The sequence below is a fragment of the Choloepus didactylus genome, chromosome 7, assembly GCF_015220235.1.
Source record: "Choloepus didactylus isolate mChoDid1 chromosome 7, mChoDid1.pri, whole genome shotgun sequence".
Classification (NCBI taxonomy): domain Eukaryota; kingdom Metazoa; phylum Chordata; class Mammalia; order Pilosa; family Megalonychidae; genus Choloepus; species Choloepus didactylus.
In genome coordinates, this window is record NC_051313.1 from 103,187,698 (window position 1) to 103,195,309 (window position 7,612).

The following is a 7,612-nucleotide window of genomic DNA, read 5'->3' on the forward strand; positions in this document are numbered from 1 at the left end:
GCATCTGAAACAAAGTAGATGTTCAATGAAGAGATGTTTTTTTGTTGGAATTAAGGCAAAAATCAATGGACTTCCACACAAAAAAAGAGACTTAATTTTTATAAGTTACTCTTAAGCCTCTTGGATGATTAAGCCTATATAGCATTCCTCATTACATATAATATGAAGAGCTCTCACTTAGGAGAAAAGAATAACTGTTTTAATTCTAGCTACCTAGGCTCTGTGAACCTAGCCAAATGACTTTCAACATTTATTTAGAGACTCAGTTCCTGATCTGTGAAATATATATAAATTTCCTTGTATTCATAACAGAACTCTCAGGCAGATGGAGCAGAATAATACACACAAAAGCAATTGAAAAGCCATATATTGCCTCATCCATGAAAGCACAAGGAGATTGATTTTTAACATCTAGACAGAATCAGCCCACAGAGGGTAAGTTTAAGGAATAGTGTTTTATATGAGTGTGAAATCAGGTGCTGAACTGGGCCAGAGAATATTTGACTATACAGCTAGAAGGAAATGCAGAACCACTGGGTTCTTCGGAGTTGACAGTGGGCCAGGCAACAGGAGGAGAGAAAGGAGAGACAAATATCACCTTGAAAAACCTGAACTTCAACTGAAATTTGTGTCCTCACCAAAGGTGGATATGTCCATCTTACATTAAATTTAGGGAGATAAATAATTTCTCCTTCTAATAATTTAGAGGAAAGAGGTTTTTTTAATAGGAAATTCCATAGCAACAGCAACTGCTTCGACATGATTCAGTGGTTGAAGATTAAAAACCAACTCATTTTATTTTCATATTAGATTTTTTAGATCACTTGGTTACATTTTCACTGTCCTCTACAAATACCAATATGAAACTAATGTTTAAAGAAAAAAGTTAATTTTGAAAAGCTTGGTTGTTAAAAAAATCTCCCTAAGACTGAATGCTACAGCATAAAATATGAATTGCATAGCAGACGCAGTGAGTGGTAGGTTGGGATCTGACCTAGCTTTACTTCCCAAAATCATTTCTATTTTGGATAGACATATATAAATACGAAACACAGTTTGAATAATTTTATTAAAGAAATAAATTGATGTATATAGAATAGCCTTTTATGGATTTCTGTCATAATATTTTATTAGTGTTGCCAAGGTTTATTTTATTTATTTCTAAATCATATTGAGATCTTTGACCTCAATTTGTAATGAAACTGCAAACAATTTTAGCATTATGAGTATTAAAAGAGCTTCTATATGATGCTACGGGCAAAACAGTATATGAGAAGTTGCAGTAACTCACATATTGAAGTTAATAAGATTTGCTTACTGTAATTCCCCCTATATTTAACTTAATTTTAATTGTCTTGACTAATTCCATTTGGTATGAATGTGTGATTCTCTTAAAATACCAAGTATTGTTCTGCCCAAGACTTGTTAGATCATGTTTGTCAATTGATTTTACAGACGAGACTTCTTTGTAAAAAAATCTTCTGGGGACTGAATTTAAGAAATTAGAATCCCCATAATACTTTTAATTTATTGGAAGTCACTAAGGGATGGGAGAGTTTGGGTAAGAAATGAACAATATGGTCTCAAGAGCTTATCTGTACCTGGGTTAGTTGCTAAAAAGGAGAAGATTAAATTCTTCTGAATATGGAAATATCAAACATGATAATTTTGCTTAATGCTAAAAATAAAATTGTGTGACTTGTATATTTCGTTTGTTCCTCATTGCCTCACCCGCCCGCCCAGTTCCCAGATAGACTATTTATAAAATGGTTCACAATGCTCATCCTTTTTTCTTGTTCAAGTGATTCCTTTATTTATAAGCCATTTCCGTTTTATTTTATCCATGACAGAGACCTAAAATTCCTCAATATATTCCTTAAAATAAAAACAAAAAATACAAAAAAAGATCATGTCCACTGAGCCTTTGTCATCTTCTTAGACCTTTTATCCTTTCTCCATAATTCATTAAAGAATTAATTGTCTTATAAAAGCTGATCAATAGAGCTATGGGTAAAGGTAATCCTATGGGCATGGGTCCTGGTTTGGAACTGGTATATATCTCAGAAAAGACCATTTTCCTTTAATCCAGTCTTGTGGGGCAGACCTATTGTGGGTAGGACCTTTTAATTAGGCAGTTTCAATTGAGGTGTGACCCAGCCCACTCAAAGTGAATCTGGATACTTCACTGGAGTCATTTATGAGAAGACAAAAGGCAGGTAAAGCAAGAAAGCATAAAAAGAAATACCCAGAGACATTTAGAGACAGCCACTGAAAACAGAACCAGGAGAGAAGGACCAGAAGATGTCGCCATGTGCCTTCTCATGTGATAGAGGAACCTCGGATGGCAGCAGCCTTTCCTCAGAGAAGCCTTTCCTCTTGATGCCTTAATTTGGACATTTTCATGAACTTAGAACTGTAAATTTGTAACCTAATGAATCCTCATTGAAAAAGCCAACCCATTCTGGTATATCGCATTTCGGCAGCTTTAGCAAACTGAAACAGCATGTGATCATTTTTGACATGTTTGAAAATACATGCATCCTATTTGTCTAAATTCATCTCCAAATACTTTTCAATTTGTCTTGTACTTTCATACTATTTCTCTTCTCCTAATCAAGCAAAGATCCATTAAGTATTCAATATTTAATTATCTGTGTATTCACTTTAGACTTACCAGCATCTACAACTATGTTTTTAATTCCTTTCTAAGACCCTCAACGCATCAGAAACTGTTGCTTCTTATTTTTCTTCTCTGTCCTACAAACATCAAGAAATGTTGTTGTTTCAAGGAGTTTCTATTTCATGTATTTTTTCAGTACAATTAGGTCTTTAATTGAATAATTTAATGTGATTTATGTATATCATAATGTATCTGCGTTCATTTTTGTATTTTTATTTGCATTTATCAGACTATGTGTCTAATTTTAGATTTTTAAAATCATGCTTACACTTATACTTCATCCATCTATTTCCCTCTACACACTGAATCCTTTTCTGAAAGTCTCTTTTGATCATAATAGTAATTATAGAGAGTCGTTGATGAATTATTTCTTTAGAAGAAATCTTTTGGTGTAGGAGGGTTGAAAACATTCTTTCATCAACCGTAACAAATGTACTATACCAATATTATGAGTCAATAATGTGTGGGGGGGGGGTGTTTTAGGGGTATGGGAGGATTTGAGTTTTCTTTTTTTGTTGTTGTTGTTTTTTGTTTGTTTTGTTTTTTGTTTTTATTTCTCTTCTGGAATAATGACAATATTCTAAAAATTTGAAAAAAATTAATTGTGATGGATGCACAGCTGTGTGATGGTACTGTGGGCAATTGTGCACTTTGAATGATTGTATGGTATGTGAATGATCTCAATAAAATCAAATTAAATAAAAGAATTGAGCAACTAGATATTTTATACTGTATATCAATGTTAAGTTTCTTGATATTGATAATTGTACTTAATGTAGTTACATACACAAATATCCTTGTTTTTAGGAAATACGCATGGAAGTATTAGGTGGTAAGGGAGTATGATATATGCAACCTACTCTCAAATGTTTAGAAAATGATTAGAGAGAGAGAGAAATATGGAGAGGAGAAGAGAGGAGAGGAGAGGGGATGGGAGGGGAGGGGAATGAAAGGGAGGGGAGGAGAGGAGAGAGATAACAAATGTGGCAAATGTTAAAATTTAGTAAAGCTGGGTATCTGGGTAGGGAGTATATTGGAGTTATCTGTATTATTTATGTATTATTTTTGCTACTTCCTTTAAGTTTGAAATGAATTCAAAATTAAAAATTTAAAAAAAATGAGAAAAGATAAAAGAAGGGTAGAATGGGAGATAAAAATATAATGGCATACCATTTACTAAAGCTCCACAGTAATTTAGGCACTATGTCAGGTATAATGTGCTGATATATTCACAAAACCTAAATAAGAAATTGAAAATACTGAAATTTAAGGGACAGTCCAATTAAAGTTCATAGAGCAACATAACACAGAGTAAAGTCATTGAATGAGGTGATTGGATAAAAACAATTTTAATTTTTAGTCAAGGGGTGAGGAAAGCTTGGACATACAAAGGAAAACACATTTTTTCCCCAGGAAATAGCAGATTATGCTATGTATATTCATGTGTATGTGTGTGTGTGTGTTGTGTGTGTGTGTGTGTGAGAGAGAGAGAGAGAGAGAGATAAAAGCGGAAAATAGAGGGAACAAATGTGTAAGGGTGGCAGTTGGAGAATAGTAGAATAAAATGATCCAGCTTAAAAGGCCAGTGAATAAAAGGAGTGCATAATCTACTTATAATTTTAAACTGAACCATTTTAAGTGAAAATTTTGAAAATATATACTTGTATATTTTAAAAGGCTTTTAGAGCCGTTTTAAGTTAACCCAGGAAAACTGTGCAGAAAGTACAGAGAATTCCCATAACTCTCTCCCCTCTTCCCCACTCAGTTTCCCTATTATTAGCATCTTGTTTCAGTGCGATGCATTTGTTACAATTAATGAACCAAAATTGACTATTAACTAAAATCAATAGGTTGCATTAGAATTACTCTGCTGTACAGTTCTATGGGTTTTGATAAGTGCATGTAAAATATTGTGCTGGTTTGGGTGTATTATGTCCCCCAAAACGCCAGTATCTTTGATGCAGTCTTGTGTGGGCAGGAAGCTATTGACCTTGATAGGGTTGCAGACTTTTGATTGGATGTTTCCTTAGAGATGTGGTCACTCAACTGTGGGCAAGATCTTTCATTGGATAATTACCATGGAGATGTGGCCCCACCCATTCCGCGTGGGCCGTGATTCATTTACTGGAGCATTGTATCAGCTCAGACAGAAGGAGGGAGCTTGCTACACCCAAGAGGGACCCGTTGAGGAACACACAGAGAGGAGCTGCAGCTTAAAGAGACATTTTGGAGACGGCTTTTCAAAGCAGACTTTTGCTCCGGAGAAGCTTAGAGAGGACAAACGCCCCAAGAGCAACTGGGAATGACATTCTGGAGGTCAGCTGAAGCCTAGAGAGGAACATCCTGGGAGGAAGCCATTCTGAAACCAGAACTTGGAGCAGATGCCAGCCATGTGTCTTCCCAACTAACAGAGGTTTTCCGGATGCCATTGACCATCCTCCAGTGAATGTCCCCGATTGTTGATGCATTACCTTGAACATTTTGTGGCCTTAAGACTATAACTGTGTAACAAATAAGCCTCCTTTATAAAAGCCAATCCATTTCTGGTGTTTTGCAACCTGGCAGCATTAGCAAACTAGAACACATATCCACCATGAGAGTATCATTCAGAATAATTTCACTGCCTGAAAAATGCCCTGTCGGGAGAAGGGGTTGTGCTCCTAGCCAAGGAAGGAGAAAGGGGTGGGGCAAGAGGCCCGCTAGAGGAGGTGTGAGCCCCTGGATCCCACGGATGCTCAGAGTTCTGTGGCCTTCACTCTCACGGTAGCCGCCTTTGCTGCTTGGTCGCAGCAGTCCTGCAGGAGCCGGGTTACAAGAGGGCGGCAGAGGGAGCTGTGAATTAATTCTGCTGGGCAAGGGAAGAAAGGCTCCGGCGGCTGCAGGAGCCCAGTGCCTCCCAAGCCTCCGGCCCCTGCCTGGCCTCCTCCCCTCCCCTCCCGCCGCCGGACCCGCCCCTCCGTAGGAGTCACCTCAGAAGCAGAACCTGGGATACCTCCACCGGCTGTTGGTAGGCTTCCCACTGCTGCGCTTGGTGGCCTTCCACCCGGGGATCCTCTTCGTGTGGCTCCACCAGCGCTTCTCCCGCGCCCTCGTGGCCGCCAGGGGGAGCGTCCTGGCTGCGCCGGCCTCTTCCTGGGCCGCAGGACCAGTGCCCGGCGAGGAGGAGTGCGTCGGAGCCTTCCACAAGCAGGCCTTCGAGTATATCTCCGTTGCCCTGAGCATCGATGAGGAGTAGGAAGCAGGACAAAAGGAGCAAGCTGTGGAATGGTACAAAATAGGTATTGAAGAACTAGAAAAAGGAATTGCAGTGTAGTTACAGGACGAAGTGAACAATGTGAAAGGGCTAGACGTCTTCAAGCTAAAATGATGATTAAGTTGTTTATGGCCAAGGACTGTTCACAGTTTGTAGAGAAGCTGCAGCTAGTTTTGCGATTTTCCAAGTCACAAACCGGCGTCTATAATGACAGTACCAACTTAAGCCGCAACAGACAACTCTGGTCAGAAAGTGGAGCTGTTCCAAAAAAGAATGAATCCCTTAACATACACTATTAATTCATTGCCTCGTTCAGAAAGAGTTATGAGGTCTGAATCTGGATCCACTGGTCTCTCAGGCCACCACAGAGCACCTGGATTATCCAGAGCAGTGGATTATCCATGGTTTCTGGAGTGAGACAGGGACCTGGTCTTGTAACTGCAACTCATAAAAGTACCCCAAAAACAAATAGAACAAATAAACCTTCTACCCCTAAAACTGCTGCTGAGGTGGGGGTGGGATGAAGAATTTTAGGAATGTGGACAGCAATTTTGCTAACCTTACAATGAATGAAATTGTGGACAATGGAACAGCTGTTAATTTTGATGATATAGCCGGGCAAGAATTGGCAAAACAAGCATTGCAAGAAATTGTTATTCTTCCTTCTCTGAGACCTGAGTTATTCACAAGGCTTACAGCTCCTGCCAGAGAATTATTACTCTTTGGTCACCTGGAAATCAAAAACAATATTGTCTAAAGCAGTAGCTACAGAGTCTAATGCAACTTTTGTTAATATAAGTGCTACAAAATATGTGGGAGAAGGAGAGAAATTGGTGAGAACTCTTTTTGCTGTGGCTCCAAACTTCAACCTTCTATAATTTTTACAAATGAAGTTGATAGCCTTTATGTGAAAGAAGAGAAAGAGAACATGATGCTAGCAGACACCTAAAAATTGAATTTCTAATAGATTTTGATGGTGTACAATCTGCTAGAGATGACATAGTACTTGCAATGGGTGCAAATAACAGACCACAAGAACTTGATGAGGCTGTTTTCAGGCATTTCATCAAACAGGTATATGTATCTTTACCAAATGAAGAGACGAGACCACTTTTACTTAAAAATCTGTTTTGTAAACAAGGAAACCCATTGATGCAGAAAGAGCTAGCACAACTTGCTAGAATGACTGATGGATACTCAGGAAGTGATCTAACATCTTTGGCAAAAGAAGAAGCTCTAGGTCCTATCTGAGAACTGAAACAAGAACAGGTGAAGAATATGTCTGCCAGTGAGATAAGAAATATTCAATTATCTGACTTCACTGAATTCTTGAAAAAGTAAAACACCATGTGAGCCCTCAAACCTTAGAAGCATACATATGTTGGAACAAGGATTTTGGAGATATCACGGTTTAAGGAAGTATCTATGTAAAACTGCAGAATGTTTTACTTACCAAGAGAGAAACAATCTTCTGTGAAGAGTTATTATCTCAGCTTAAATTTACAGGACTTTTCCAAGTCTTATAGTTGTTTGTAAATGAAACTTGAAGGTGAACTAGAAAACAAATTAAAATAAAGTATACAATGTGTATTAGGGTTCTCTAGGGAAACAGAGTCAACAGGAGATGGCTGTAAATATGAGATTTTATAAAAGTGTCTCACACAACTGCAGGGATACAC

The 7,612-nt window shown here is 38.1% G+C and overlaps 1 pseudogene; it reads left to right on the forward strand.

The window, feature by feature from the left end:
* The first annotated feature begins 5,533 nt into the window (after positions 1 to 5,533).
* LOC119540682 lies at positions 5,534 to 7,348 on the forward strand (annotated as a pseudogene).
* The last annotated feature ends 264 nt before the right edge of the window (positions 7,349 to 7,612 follow it).